Source organism: Petaurus breviceps, unplaced genomic scaffold, assembly GCF_028583685.1.
Source record: "Petaurus breviceps papuanus isolate PSGF00001 unplaced genomic scaffold, PetGlider_PUasm1.0 523, whole genome shotgun sequence".
In the NCBI taxonomy this organism is placed as follows: Eukaryota; Metazoa; Chordata; class Mammalia; order Diprotodontia; family Petauridae; genus Petaurus; species Petaurus breviceps.
This window is the reverse complement of record NW_027186356.1, coordinates 2671060-2685825: the sequence shown is the minus strand read 5'-3', so window position 1 is coordinate 2685825 and position 14766 is coordinate 2671060. Positions and strand designations below refer to the sequence as shown.

Genomic DNA, 14766 nt, shown 5'->3' with positions numbered 1-14766 from the left:
GCCGAGTGCTGAGCCGGGGAGGGGGCGGCAGGGATGAAGAAGGAGGGGGAGAGTGAGGAGGGGCGGGCGGGATAGGGGGAGTACTGGGGAGGGAGGCACTGGGGAGACTGGGAGGGGGAGTGAGTGAGGAGAGGCGGGAGGGATGGGGGGGACTGCTGAGGAGGGGGAGGGACGAGAGGAGGGGGGGACGGGGGTGGGGGAGTCGGAAAGAACGGGAACCGGGGAATGGGGAGTGAGGGGGGCCTCTGAGAGGCGAAGAGGGGGTTTCACTTCGGAATTGGGTAGGGGGATCCCCAGAGAGGGAGCCGAGGAGAGGATGGAGAAGTCCTAAGAAGGAAATGAGCAGCGGGTGGCTACGAGTGGGGGCCTCAAAAGAAGGAAGGGGCTGGGCGGTGAGCCGGGGAGCCTTCAGAAAGCCTGGGGATGGGGGAGGTCCAGGCGGGGGGACGGAGCTGTAGAGAGAAATGTATAAGGGAACTGGGGAGCCCTGAAAGAGAAATCGCTCCTTCCTCCCCAAGAGTCACCTGGGGTGCAGTTGAGGGAAAAGTGTATGTGAGGAAGATGGAGTTGAGTGGGGAGGGAGCGATGGAGACAATGACCCTCAGAGTCTGGGGAGAAACGCCAGGGAACTGTAGTTTTTGTCTTTGTATCCCCAAAGCTGCGCTGTGCCTGACACGCATAGTTGGAAGTTAATAGCTGCTTTTGGATTGATTGCTCCAGGACACAAATCAAAGTGTCTCTGATTGTCAGCTTCTTCTAGGGTTCCAGTGCTTGGGTTTGGGGACCTTAGTTTTGCCAGGGTGTATTCACTGGGCCTGGGGGGTAACAAAATGCTATGCTGTGGGCATAGGATCCTTTTCTTGCTGGAAACTTGTTTTACAAGTGATAATTTGGTGAAAGGGAATGGGAGGGTATAAGAGTGTTGTGGCTGTCTGAAAGCTTTGTCTTTAAGTCGGTATAACTGAGCCAATGGCCTGGAGTCACAGGAAATCTGTCATTCAGGCTACCTCCCAGCCCTGGATGAGGTCAGTCTTCTTCAACCTATATTGAAGCACAATTGGCAGGCACTTTCCATTCACACTTTTTTTCTCTAGCCTCTTAATAATCCAGGCCCTTCTCAGTAAATATGCCTTGCCTAAGTAAAAGGACTATACTGTATATCTCAGGTTTTTTTCTAAGTTGACCTAAATGTTGTATGTACAGGTGCCTTAGAAATAGTACCAGAGTAGCTCCAAAATTATTCTGCCACAGAGTTTGAGTAAAAAAGAAGTTGACTCTGCTTAACTGCTAGATGGTCTTTCCGGCTATAGCTAGACTGGTTTTTTTGCTCATGATTGTCATGCAACTAACTGCTGCTCTCACTAGGTAAGATGAAGTGTATCAATAACAGTTTTAAAATAGATTCTTTGTATAATTAACTTAGATCTTTAAAAATCTTAACAGCCTGGAACAGTGGACCGAGTCTAATAAAGATAAATAAAATCCTACACTTAAAAAAAATCAGCTTCATAAGTCCAATATAAGGAAGTCATGGTTTGATGAAGGTTGTGAGAAAAAAAAATCTGGGAATTTTAGTAGATTGCATACTCAGTTTGAGTCAACAGTGTGGCATGGCAGCCAAAAAAGGATAATTTGGACTGCATAGTGTCATAGTCATAGTGGCCAGGCCTGGGGAGGTGGTAGGCCTGTTCTACTCTGTTCTAATCAGGCCACATCTGGAGGATCTTATTCAATTCTAGGTGCCACATTTTAAGATTGACACTGATAACGAGGACAGCTAGGATGATAAGAGGACTAAAGACCATGGCATAGGGAGATTTTTAGCCTAGAGAAAAGAGAACTTGGGCCTTGGGGGGGGGGGGGAAGTGAGGGAAGGATGGTTACAGGATTTCATTCTTGAAGTTTTTAATTCAGGTTTCATGTAAGGGAAAAGGGCCTACCTTGAAAGGTAATGGATTTTCCCTCACTAGAACAGGCCATGATGACACTTCATGGGTTAGTTGTAGGAGAGGCTTCCTGTTGTTCTACAAGTTGAATTAGATATCCTCTGAGTTTCTTTCTAACTCTGAAATTCATTGATTGAGTAATAATTTTTCATTTCTTCTATTTTCTCTCATTTTAAATGGGCATGGTCATTTTGTGTGGGGGGGGGAGTTTCTTTTTTAGCTTCATCTAGTAGGCCTTATATAAGCCAACTTCCTACTTGCTTCTGCAAATTTTTATCTTTGATTTTGGTAGAAGAGTTAGAGGATCTTAATTTTATAGATAGAAAATAGAGGGGTTATTGAAGGCTTTTATTTGGTTTTTATGAATATGTAGCAATTCACATTAGGATCAGAAAATTTGGGTTTTGTTTTCTGTTCTCTGATTTTGCTGTAGGATCTTGATTTTGTACTTAATAATCATACTTAGTGCTTTTGCAAAGAACTGTCCCCAACAAATGTGTGAGATAGGTGTTGTAAATATTATTATCCCCATTTTACATCCGGAAAAATGAGACTCAAGAGAAGCTGTATCTTTCTCATGTTTATACAGCTAATAAGTTTTTAAGGATTCAAGCTTAGATCCAGTACACTTCCCATGGGTTTGGGACACAGTGGGTGTGCAAAGACAAAAAAGCCTGGAATTCTCTTCCTCCTCATCTTTGCTTTGTCTTCCTTCGAGTCTCAGTTAAAATCCCACCTTCTGCAAGAAGCCCTCCCCAGTCTCCCTTAATGCCTTTCCTCTGAGATTATCTCCAATTTATCTAATGTGTATCTGGTTTTTACACAGCTGTTTGCAAGGTTTCTCCCTCCATTAGATTTCAAGCTCCTTGACAGGGATTATTTTTATCTTTTTGTCTTTCTTTTTATATCCAGGTTTTAGTACAGTGCCTAGCACATAGTAGATGTGCTTATTTACATGGTTATATTAAATTCCTGTTGACTTGATTTGACTTGAAATGTTCCCTTCCCTCAAGGAGCTTTCGGTCTGATGGAGATAACATGTTGCCTATATGAGTATGTATATAGAAAATATATACAAAATGAATAGAGGGCAGTTTTTGTCTTGAAGGAAGACAGAAATTCCAGGAGACAGAGATGATGAAGGAGTACATACCAGATCTGAAGATCACCTAATACAAAGGCATGGAGAGGGGAAATGAAGTGGCAGAACAGTAGGTAGATTAGAATATTTGGATGAAAGAGTATGTAGCAAGGAATAAAAAGACTGGAAAGGTAGGAAGGGGCCTTGCTGTGAAGAATTTTAAATGCCAAGCAGGAATTTATATTTGATTGTTATTAGGGAGTTCTCTTAAGTAAAACATTTTTAAATGCAAAAAAGCACAAACAATGGAGAAAATTAATATAGCTAATTTGGAAAGTAGGGACAAAAACTGCATTTTTTTTATTTTGATGAAATTTTAAGGTGAAGGAATTTAAATTTTTATTTTAAAACTGATTTGGATATCTTATGTAACTACTTTGAAAGTATGTTGAGTTCAGTTGTTTCCTTCTCTCTAAAATTAGGATTTCTCCAATTTTATTTTCTCTAAAAGACTAAAATCACTATCACACTTTATATTATATTGCAGTAAACTTTTTTTTAGGCAGAGATTGTTATTTACTTTTTGGCTCCAAGTATTCAAGAGTACTCCAGTCCTTTATGTTTTATATGTTTTATTTTATTCTTCCAACTTCTTGATCTTATTTCTTATCTCTTCTTTCATTAAGGATAACTATTGTACTTTACCTTGATATTGAATAACAGTACATTCTAGGTTTTTCCCCTACAAATGAGATCGTCTCTGAGGTTTGTTTTTTTTTTTGTTGTTTTTTTTTTACCTCTCTAAATCTATGATTCTATGTTAAAATAAGTTTGGTCTGCCTCCCCATTTCTTACTTTCCATCCTTATAAAGACAGTGATACTCTGTTTGCAAACATTTTCAAACCTGTCTGTACCAGGCAGCCCTTTCTCACAGTGATGAACATTGATGGAGCTTTTACAGTCAGCTTCTTAGCCATACCAAGAAAAGCCCTACTCTTCGGTCTGAGAATGCTGAACAAATTTAACAAAGAGCTTTGTCAGGGGCCTTACTTGGTTGTAATGTGTGTCACTCAAATTCTGCAGCCCACAGCTTTCCAGAAACAGCTTTGAACCATAATTGAAGGCATCTTATTTCCTCTCCTATTTTTATTTTGGCATGTAAATGACCTCAGTAATTTAGACATGTTTTTTTAAAAAGTGATGAATTTTGTGTTTTACTCATATCCTACTTGAGACTATTCAGACAGAGTTTTATGATAAACATAGTGATTCAAGTACTAGACCTGTTGGTTAATATGACGTGTTAATAAATTGGCTTGTTATGACTCAGTTATATCCCAACTCTGCCCAGCTCAAATTTTTTTTTTTTGGTACACGGGATCATAGATTTTAAAACTAAACAGTAATTGTTTTTTATATTTTAAAGGCAGTTTGCAAGAATGATTTGTTTGCTTATAATTAATCATTTAATTTATAACTTTTACATGGGATTATACAAAACATTTTTAGATTTTAAAAACTAATTTAAAGTATTGACATGTAGTTTCTTTTTTACTTTTTGTATTTAAAAATCTGCAGTAGATTTTTCATATTATAGCAAGAGCTATAGACCTGGTTTCTGAGTGTGGCAAATTCTCATATTTTAGGTGTCTTTTTTTTTTAACATATGAAAATTATTTTATATGTGAAAGTCTCTATAAAATAATTTGGAAAGAAGAAACAACATTTCTTAGCTTGATTTCTGAAAACTAATATTAAAGAAAAGGTTTCTAAGGATACAGACCTCTGGTTCTTAACACTTTTTACCATTGCTTAAGTTTTATCAGTTTCCTCAGCAGCAGTTTTAAAATGAAGAGGTTGTAATAGATGGTCTCTAAACTTAACTCTAAAATTCCCTAATCTAGTACAAAGAACTTTGGGTGTTAAAATTAGCAATGATGAACAGATTGCTAGAATTACAAAGAGATCATCAGTTAAACCTACCTTCTGTGGACCAGACATTATGGGCATATAAAGAAAAAAACAGCCTCTCTGCCAAGAAATTGGTATTTAGTAGGGAGAAACCACATGTACACATTTAAGTAGTTAAGTCAGCAAGTGTTTATTAAGTACCTACTATGTGTTATGCATTTTACTAAGCACTGCAGATATAAAGAAAGACAAAAACCAGCCCCTGCTTTCAGAGTTCGCAGTCTCTTGGAGGAAACAACACACAAACAGCCATGTCAATAAGCTAAGCATAGGATAAGTTGAAGATCAACAGAGAGAAGGTACTAGAATTAAGGGAGATTGAAAAGGCTCCCTGTAGAAAGTGTTTTAGCAGAGACTTTAAGTGTGGGGAGTGAGAGAATTCCAGGTGTTGGGAACAGCCAGTAAAAATGCATGGGAGTGTGTAGATAGAGAGTTATCTTGTGGCAGGAAGAGCTGGGAGGCTAGTGTCACTGAATCACAGAGGCCATAGAAGGGACTAAAGTATAAGAAGATTGGAAAGGTAGGAAGTGGGGTAAAGTTATAAAGGATTTTAAAAGCCTAACAGCAGATTTTTATATTTGATCCTGGAGGTGATAGGGAGCCACTGGGGTTTATTGAATAGTTTGGGGCTGGGGTGTTAGGATACGGTCAGATCTGTGGTTAAGGAAGACTAATTTGATAGCTGAATGTACAGTGAATGGCCTGGGATGGAAAGAGACTTGTTACAGGGAGATCAACCAGCAGGCTATTGCAGCAGTCCGGGTGTGAGGTGATGAGGACCATGACCAAAGTGGTGGCAGTGTCCTAGAGAAGGAGGTGTGCATGAGAGATATTTCAAAGGGAGAATGGAAGGGACTTAACCACTGGTTGGGTGGGGGAGGGGTGCAGACATAAGACAGAGTAAGGAGTCAAGAATGCTACCTAGGTTTTAAGCCTGGATGTCAGGGAAGATGACCTGTAGCAAAATTAGGAAGTGGGAGGGTTTGGTGGCAAAGATAATGAGGTCAGTTTTGGACATGTTGATATCCATGGGACATCCAGTTGAGAAGCCCAGTAGACAGTTTTGAGACTGGAAGTCAAGTGAAGTTAGAGCTGTATTAGATAGAGCTGTATAGATAGATATGAGAATTATCTGTATAGAAATAATTGAATCAGTGGAAGCTGATGAAATGAGCAAGCAAAATAATACAAAGGGTGAAGAGAAGAGGGCCCAGAACAGAGATTTTGAGGACACCTACATTTAGCAGGCAGGACAAAATAGATATAAACTAATGGGGGAAGGAGGGTGGTAGAGCGAGTATCAGAAAAGGCTTCAAATATGTCGGGTTCCTTGACCCCTATTTTGAAAGGTGCTAGGAATTCTGAGGTGTGAAAGGGAGGAGGGATTGCATTTCCAGCCAGGGAACCAGCCCAATGCCAGCAAAAGCACAAGTAAGAGGAAGAGAATGTTGCCTGTGGACAGAAAGTAAACCAAGCTTAGTGGACAATAGAGTGTCTGAACAGGAGTCACATGTAGTAAGTCTGGTAAGGCTGAACAGCAAAGGTAGGTTTTGGACAAATGTAAATATCATACCAAGGACTTTATGTTTGATTCTTAAGGCAATAGAGATCCACTTGGACAGATTAAACAGAAGAGTAAAATGTTAAGACCTGTGTTTTAAGAATATTACTTTAGCAGTTATGGTGAATGCAAATTGGAGAGAGTAAAAAACACCTGAAGGCAAAGAGACCAGTAAAGGGGCTATTGCATTAGCAAGGGGGAGAATTGAGGGTTTGGATTTGGTGGTGCCTTTGTGAAAGGAGAAAAAGGGACAAGTGTGAAAGGGAATATATGTAGGGGAAATTTAGGAAAACTATAAAAACTGATTCAAAAGGAAGTAAGCAGAACCAGGAGAAAACATACACAACGACCAAAATAATGTAAAGATAAACAATTAAAGACTTCAGAATTCTGGTCAGTGCTGTGACCCATAGTGAGTTCTGATGATTCATGGTGAAGCATGCCTCTTGCCTCTCAGGAGAGAGGTGGTGGACTGTAGGTGTGGAATAAGGCATACACTTTCAGATATTACCAGTTGCTTTGCCACATATTGTTACAAGGGAGAGTTATAATGGGGGGCAGAAGTTCAGGTGTAGGGGAATAGTAATGTCTAGTGAAGATTTTTTTTTTAGGAAGGCTTGGACTCCTGTAAAAGCATTTGGGCATTTGCAGTGGCACCAATAGCTAGGGAGAAGTTGAAGCCAAGCCAAGACATTTTGATGGGGAGCAATATGGTGCCAGTGTAGGATGTTTAGTAGAAGATCCATTGTGAAAGCTGTATAGAAAGAAGCATGGTGAATTTTAAGAGAGTTCCTCATGGAACCCACATTCTTCTAGGCCCAGAATTATAGTTTTTAAGTCAGGGGACCTTAAAGATCCCCTAGTTCAACCTCCTTCTTTTGCAGATGAGGAAGAAAACCAAGACCTAGAAAGCTTACGTGATGGTACACACTGAGTAATTAGGAAGGTGAGGGTTTGATTGCAGGCCTCAGATGCCAAGGCCAGCACTTTTCTTTGCTATACTCTCCTAGACTTCAGACATACTAATACATTGGTATGTTGGATGTCACTTACCCCAATTGCCCTACCTTCCCCCCTCCAAAAAGAAAAAGAATCAATCTTTTTAAAATAATCCCTTAGACAGCCTAACACAATTACTGAGCTTTAATTTGTATGTTAAAAGGAGGATTAGGGCAGCTAGGTGGTGAAGTAGTTATACTGCCAGGCCTGGAGTTACAGATACCTTAGTTCAAATTGGTCTCGGACACTTATTAGCTGTGAGACCCTGGGCAAATCACTTAACTTTTCTCTGCCTCAGTTTCCTCATCTGTAAAATGGGGATAATAATAGCACCTACCTTACAGGGTTACTGTGAGGATCAAGTGAGATAAATAATATGCTTAGCACAATGCATAGCACATTGTAGGTGCTATATCAACAGTACTGATTATTATTATTAAGATATTTGGTATAATAGGCTTTTGAACCTATTAGAAAGTCCTCTTCTGTCCTTAATCTGAATTGTTATCAGTCCTGTTCTAAAGATTCATTTGCACCTACCAGTGTACTCATTGTTACAAATAAAAAATTGGCAGACTTTTGCTTGAGTTTTTTCCCATTACTATTTTAAGATTAACTTTATCCCTTTGCTAGTAATCTAGAATGTTTTGAAGCAAGTGATTATTGCTATTACAAGAACAAATCCAAGTTCAACAATGCACTTCCATTGCTCTCTTTATAGTAGCAACTTTTTTTTTTCTCTTTTTTGGAGGGGGTAAAGCAGGGCAATTGGGGTTAAGTGACTTGCCCAAGGTCAAATGGCTAATAAGTGTTAAATGTCTGAGGCCAGATTTGAATTTAGGTCCTCCTGACTCCAGGGCACCACCACCACCTCTGTTTTCTGCACCACCTAGCCACCCAAGCAACTTTCTTTGTAAACAAACTTGTAAAACATTATCGTTGTGGGATGCCAGAATATCATAAATATTATCAACGTTTGATTAGGTTTCCTGGGAGCATAAGCATGGTGGGTGTCCATCAGGTTTTTCCCCCTAGCTGTTCTCTTTAGACTTGACTCCACCATGATCATGCTCCCAGAAAACCTCTTCACCAGAGACTTATCCTATGAGATCTCACCAGTTTTGGTATTTATACTTCATCAGTATCCTCACTGCCTTGTGCCCCTCTGATTGGAGAACTACAGGATTGAGCAAAGGACTCCTCTCAAAACCTCCCAGACCAGCCAGCTCTTCATTTCCCACTGAGTTAATTCCAAGTTGTATTTAAAACGAGAGCAGAGCCAGTAAAATCTTTGTTACTGAATATGATAGATAACAAGGTTTAAATCTTTGTTTCCCTACTAAGTAACAATTACAAAGCATAGCTTTCATGTTTTTCCTCAATTCTTAAACCGAAGATTATTTAATCAACAAAATACTTTTGAAGGGAAGGGGAATGGAATAAGTATTTATTAAGCACCTACTGTATGCCAGGAAAATCCAGTGTGTGACCCACAGGGATTTTGAGTTTGACAGAAACAATTGTTAAAGAAGGAATAAAGAGTAATTGCAGTTGGGGTGGTCAGAGTATTGTGAGCAGGAGGAGAGAGTTGAACTGGGTCTTGAATGGTAGGGAGGATATGGTTAGGGTGTTCTAGTATGTTCTAGGTATGGCCTCAGTCCATCAACAACATTTAAACATTTATGTGCAGAATGGAGACTAGAAAATATAAGGTGTTTTCTCAAGGAAAGTTTGACCTTTCATGTCTCAGTTGTATGCTGAAGTCCTTTCTGAATATCAGATTCTATGATTTTGTGTAGTAAACCCTATGGATTTAGCTAGTAAGGTATTTTCCTGTGTTAAGTATGGATTAAGATTTGTATATGAGACAAGTACAAACTAGGTGGTGTAGGTAGAATATTCAGTTTTTACTAAGAGAGCCAGTCAAAAGTGAAATGGGCTGCCTTGAAATGTGAATTATTCCTGTCCTTGGAAGTCTTCAAGAAGAAGTAGAATGACCACTTACCTATTATACTACAGTGGAGATTCCTTTTGCATATGGGTTGGACTAGATGGCCAGTGAGGCTTAAAAAAATCTCGTTCAGATGGTTTGTAAAGTCTTAAGTTGGCGAAGGAGCACCACTTCTGTCAAGCTCACTTACACTATGAAGAAGTCTTAAAGAATTCTGGTAGAATCCTCCTCCCATCATTCTGTTAGTGGGCAATATATTCAGGTGTTTAGGGGGCAAGATTTTGGGATGGTTTACCACATATTTTCTGTTCCAGTTGTGACCCACTGATCGTGGTATCTTTATTTAATCATAGAATTTTAGAACTGAAGCTACTTTGGAGATTATATAGTCCTAGTTTATTATTTTACAGAAGACATAGGTAAATACTTAAGATGTCCTTTGTATTGCCAAGTTTGTTCATTTTTGACCAAGTAAATTCGAGAAAATTTGCATCAAAAGAGGAATAAGCTTAAATATAAACTGTTCTTCCTGAAAGATTTTGTTGCAGCCCTAGACTTCTCTTTTTATATTTAGTATGATTTCATTGGATAAACATGTGGCTTCCAATTATGGTCTTATATAAACCAAATAGCTAACTCTGCACTGATTGGGGCACTATTTGACTTATTTTCCAGTAAATCCCAGTAGTTCTCCAAACCAGCATATCTAGTGCTGATTTTCAGTTTTATAAGCTTTTACTAGGCTTTGGGAAAGTATATTAATTAAAGTTTTTGTTTACAAAATTTTGTCTACTAAATATTATTCCCTACTTCCAGCTTTTATGTTCATTTGATCAACTGTTTATAAAATTCAGGTCAGTCACCTCCTAAACATTTTTTCCTTTCTTTAGGAACAGGGACTGATCCTTTTACCCTGAATTATGAGACAAGACTTTTCTCCAAGGATATCGTAAAGAGGCTAATTTTGCTTTTCCACAGACTCCTCTTTCTCAGTGGTCTGCAGTTGATTAGAGTTAAGTACTCATAACTTGCCTTCCACTTAGTGAAGCATGAACAACAGATCATCTTTCAAAAGTCCTCACTTGGTAGACTGATCCTATCGGTTTGGGTGACTTGCTTTGCTTCCTGTTAATGTGATTCAAATAGATAATTGGTAAGGAAAGGGAGAGAGGGATGAAAATTAGAAAAAGTTGGGATTTTCAAACTGTTTTAACTGTTCAGTAAATAGGTTTTTTTTTTTAATTATTACTTCACCAAACTGAAATGTCTATTTTATTTCCAAATTTAGATTAACTTCCTATCTAGCACTTAACTGCTATTGCTCTTTGGCATTTATATATCACATTATGCTGTACTTCGTGTCTTAACTATCATTTGTATTGTTAATTAGACTTAATTTGCTTAGTGGCACTTTCTCAGATTTGTGCTGAAGCTGACTTTTCTTCTCTGTACCTCCCTCACCCCAGCCTGCACTTGTTTTTCCTTTTGACTTCTAGACCCTTCTAGGGTGCTTTCCAAAGATCAAATGTAAGTGTTGGGGTGCTATTGCCTTAATTCTGAGCAAGTGTGGGGTTCTCATAGTACTGCTGTGTTATAGTTTTATGTCCACATGTGACAGAGATTTGGGGCCAGGCAAGTGATCACATTTTGGTTGATTTCCAAGACTGGTTTGGTTAGAAAGAGACCTAATGAAAAAGGCGTGTGGTTGAAAAGAACAGGAGAGAGGCCCCTGTGAGCTAAGAGGATGAGAAATGGGCTTCCTTTTGTTATATTCAGGCCCTGATGGATAATTTTCAGCTTTAGTTTTAAGTACATGTATTTCTTTAAAAGGAAAATTAAAAGCAATGATCTTTTTTTGCTTTCTAACTGGAAAAAAAATTCAGGAAAATAATATATAGGTGCCATGGTTGTAGTACATTTTGTTGGTGTCACTCTTATGAATACATAGAACTATTGATGTAGAGCTAGAAAGGACCAGAGAAGCCATCTAGTCCAGACTTCTCATTTTACAGATGAGAAAACTGAGTCCCAGACAAGTAAATTGCCTGGTTTCACAGAAGAATCAGGAGGTCTAGGGAAAATGGGCTGGCCTTGAAGTCAGGCAGAGACTTGGGATCAAGTCTCATTTCTGTCATATTAGTTATGTGACAATAATCAAGCAATCTATTTAAATTCTCTTAATTTTACTTTTCTTATCAGTAAACTAGGCGTATTAATGCCTGAAGTACTGACTTCCCGCAATCTTTGTAAAGCTCAAATAAAATAACATAGAGTATCTCAGAAATCTTAGTGCAATTTTAACCTTTAATAAATTTAACAGCTCTTTATAAAAAATGTTTTGCAAGTCTTCATTATAAACGTTAGTTGCTTTTACACTTTAGACGCAGAAGCTACTTAATATATATGTATTAAATTTAATTATGTTTTAGGAAACTGTACAAATTATTACTAAAATCAAGTGATGATTTTTTTACTATAAACTCTCTTTGAACTTTATTTGGGTAAAGTTAAGCTTTTCTCTTTCTTTCATAATTTATTTAATTGCTTTAAAGATAAAATGTAAGTTGGAGTAGAGCTTTGTTCTGTGGACAAAAACAATCTGGTTACTAAAGATTGACATAAATGAATTAAATTGGGTTTGGACATTCTGTTAAATGGAATTACTCTTTTCTCTAAAAACTGATTTCTATAAAAAATAAACCTCTTTATGTTTGTTGAATACGAGAATCCCATTATGTGTTGATGCTTTTTTGCTGCAGCAAACCAGAATCCTAGAATTATAGGGCTATAAAGAACCCTCCAAGTCATCTAAATCTCTCATTTTGCAGGTGAAGAAACTGAGGCCCAAAGAAATGAAGTGAGACTTAGAGAAGGCCAAGTTAAGGCTAGAACCCAAGTCACTTGACTTCTGTGTAAACACAGAAATAACATAAATTACCAGATTAACAAAGAATTGTGCCACAAGAAATTCATTCTGAAGAAGTCTTTACTGTCTGTTCCATTATCCTTGTAGAAAGGAAGTTAGATAGGAAACTGGGATCATGTTGGTCAGAGTTAATGGTTAATAAACCTGTTCATTCAGGAGTTTGTTTTCTTTATAGAAGGCTTGATTAAACCCAGAATTTACATATTCTGTCTAGGTATGACTGTTTTGTGCATTTCCTAGGAAAGGTTCAAAGATCCTGGATTTCTCTAAATCCACATAAGTAGTAAATAAACCTGTTGTGTATGCATGAATAAAGCTAAGACTGGTTAGGTAGTACTTTCTTTCCCCATCTCTTGGCTATTCAAGGACCTGACTTTCAGGTAGTAAGTGATTCTACTGTTATTAGATTGCCAGATAATTTTAAATAGTGTTGATTTTTTAAGCACTTTTGATTTCTTCTTTTAAATTTTCAACTTGACAGTCATCAATAAACAAAAACACTTCCATGTCCAAAGACCAGAAAAAGGATTGCATACTGAAACTGTGAATCTCTATTAAATATATCAGCATTTTAGTTTCAAAGCTTTCCTGTTTGTTTTTTGCTCTAAACTTCCTTCTGTTCTCTTCTGTGAGTTTTAAAAAATACTTTAGTGACTCTCCTTTCTTCTTTCTTTTGGGGGGGGCGGGGTTTGTGGGGCATAATTAGCACTAGGAACCCTCATTCCTCCCCCGCCCCGTTGTCCCCAGAAGACTTTTCCTTTTAACAAATAAGCATAGTTGGGTAAGCAAATCCACCCATTGGCTATGTTGAAAAGTTACCAGTGATTTCTGAATTGCAAGATCCAATTGCCTTTTGTCAGTCTTATCCTTTTTGACCTGTCTGCTATCACCTTCTTCTCCTTAATAGTCTCTTCTCTCTAGGCCTCTATTACACTATTTTCTCTTCTAGTTCTCTTCCTACCTTTCAAAGTGTTCCTTAATTTTCTTTGTTGTATTTTCATCCAGATCACGTTTACTTGCTGTTTAACTTGGTGCTCTCCCCAGTTCTCATGGATTCAGTTATATTAATGCAGATCATTCTCAGATTTATTTATACAGTCCTAATCACTCTCCTGATTTCTAGATTATCACCATTTGCCTTTTAGATGTCTCAAATTGCTTGTTCCATAGATATCTGAAATTTAACATATCCAAAACTGAATTCTCTATATTTTTCCCTAAACCCTCCCCTTTCTAACTTTCCTATTACTGTCCAGGATGCCAGCATCTTCCCAGTCACCCATGGCTGGTCTACCATCATAACATTTTTGGTATACACGCTCTTCTCTTTTCTGATATTGCTACCATTCTGATGAAGGCCCTCATTACCTCATACCTGGACTGTTGCAATAGACTTCTGGTAGTTCTTTCTGCCACAAGTCTCTCCCTATGCTGGTCCATCTTCCACTCATCTGTCAAATTGATCTTTCTAAAGCACAGGTCTGATCATGCCACCCTCCCACCCCCCTTTAATAAACTCCAGTGGGTCCTTATTACATCAAGGATCAAATATAAATTTCTCTGTTATTCACCACCCTTCATAACCTGACAATGTTCTTTGCTCTGTTCCTCACATATGACATGCCATTTCTGAACTAGAGATTGTCATTGACTGTCTTTCATGTCTAGAATGTTCTCCCTACTCATCTCCACTTCCTGCCTTCCTTGACTTCCTTCAGGTCCCAACATCCTATCTTCTATAAGAAGTCTTTCCCAGTTCCTCTAAATGGTAGTCTTCTGTCTGAAATTATCTCCAATTTATTCTGTATGTATTTTGTTTATGCATAGTTTTGCATTTTGTCTTTCCTATTATTAGATTGTGAACTTCTTGAGGGGAGAGACCATTTTTTGACTTGTCTTTGTATCTCCCACTCTTACCACAGTATGTGGCACATATTGGTTAACAAATGTTTAATAAATAATAAATTATTAAAACAATGCTTAATAAATGTTTCTTGAGTTAACTTGTCTCATTCTGCACCTCTATCAGGAAGTGGATCATGTACTTTTATCATTAGTCCTCTGATTGATTATTTCATCCATCAGAGTTCTTAGGTCATTCAAAATTGTTTTTCTTTTCAGGGTTATAATTATATAAATCATCTGGTTCTGTTCATTTTACTCTGTGTCAGTTGATACAAGTTTTCCCAGGTTTCTCTGAAAATTTTCTGAATCTCTTGTTTTCTTTTGGAAATTTTGGAAAAATTACACTCCTGTATTCCATTTGTTGACTCACTCCCCAGTTAATGGGCAACTCCTTAATCTTCCTTGACTTCTCATTCTCACTCACC

General features: G+C 38.0%; 1 protein-coding gene across 10 annotated transcripts in view; it reads left to right on the top strand.

The window, feature by feature from the left end:
• Nucleotides 1-14766, top strand: part of MYO9B (myosin IXB) — a 132075-nt gene that overhangs the window by 446 nt on the left and 116863 nt on the right. The window lies entirely within an intron of this gene.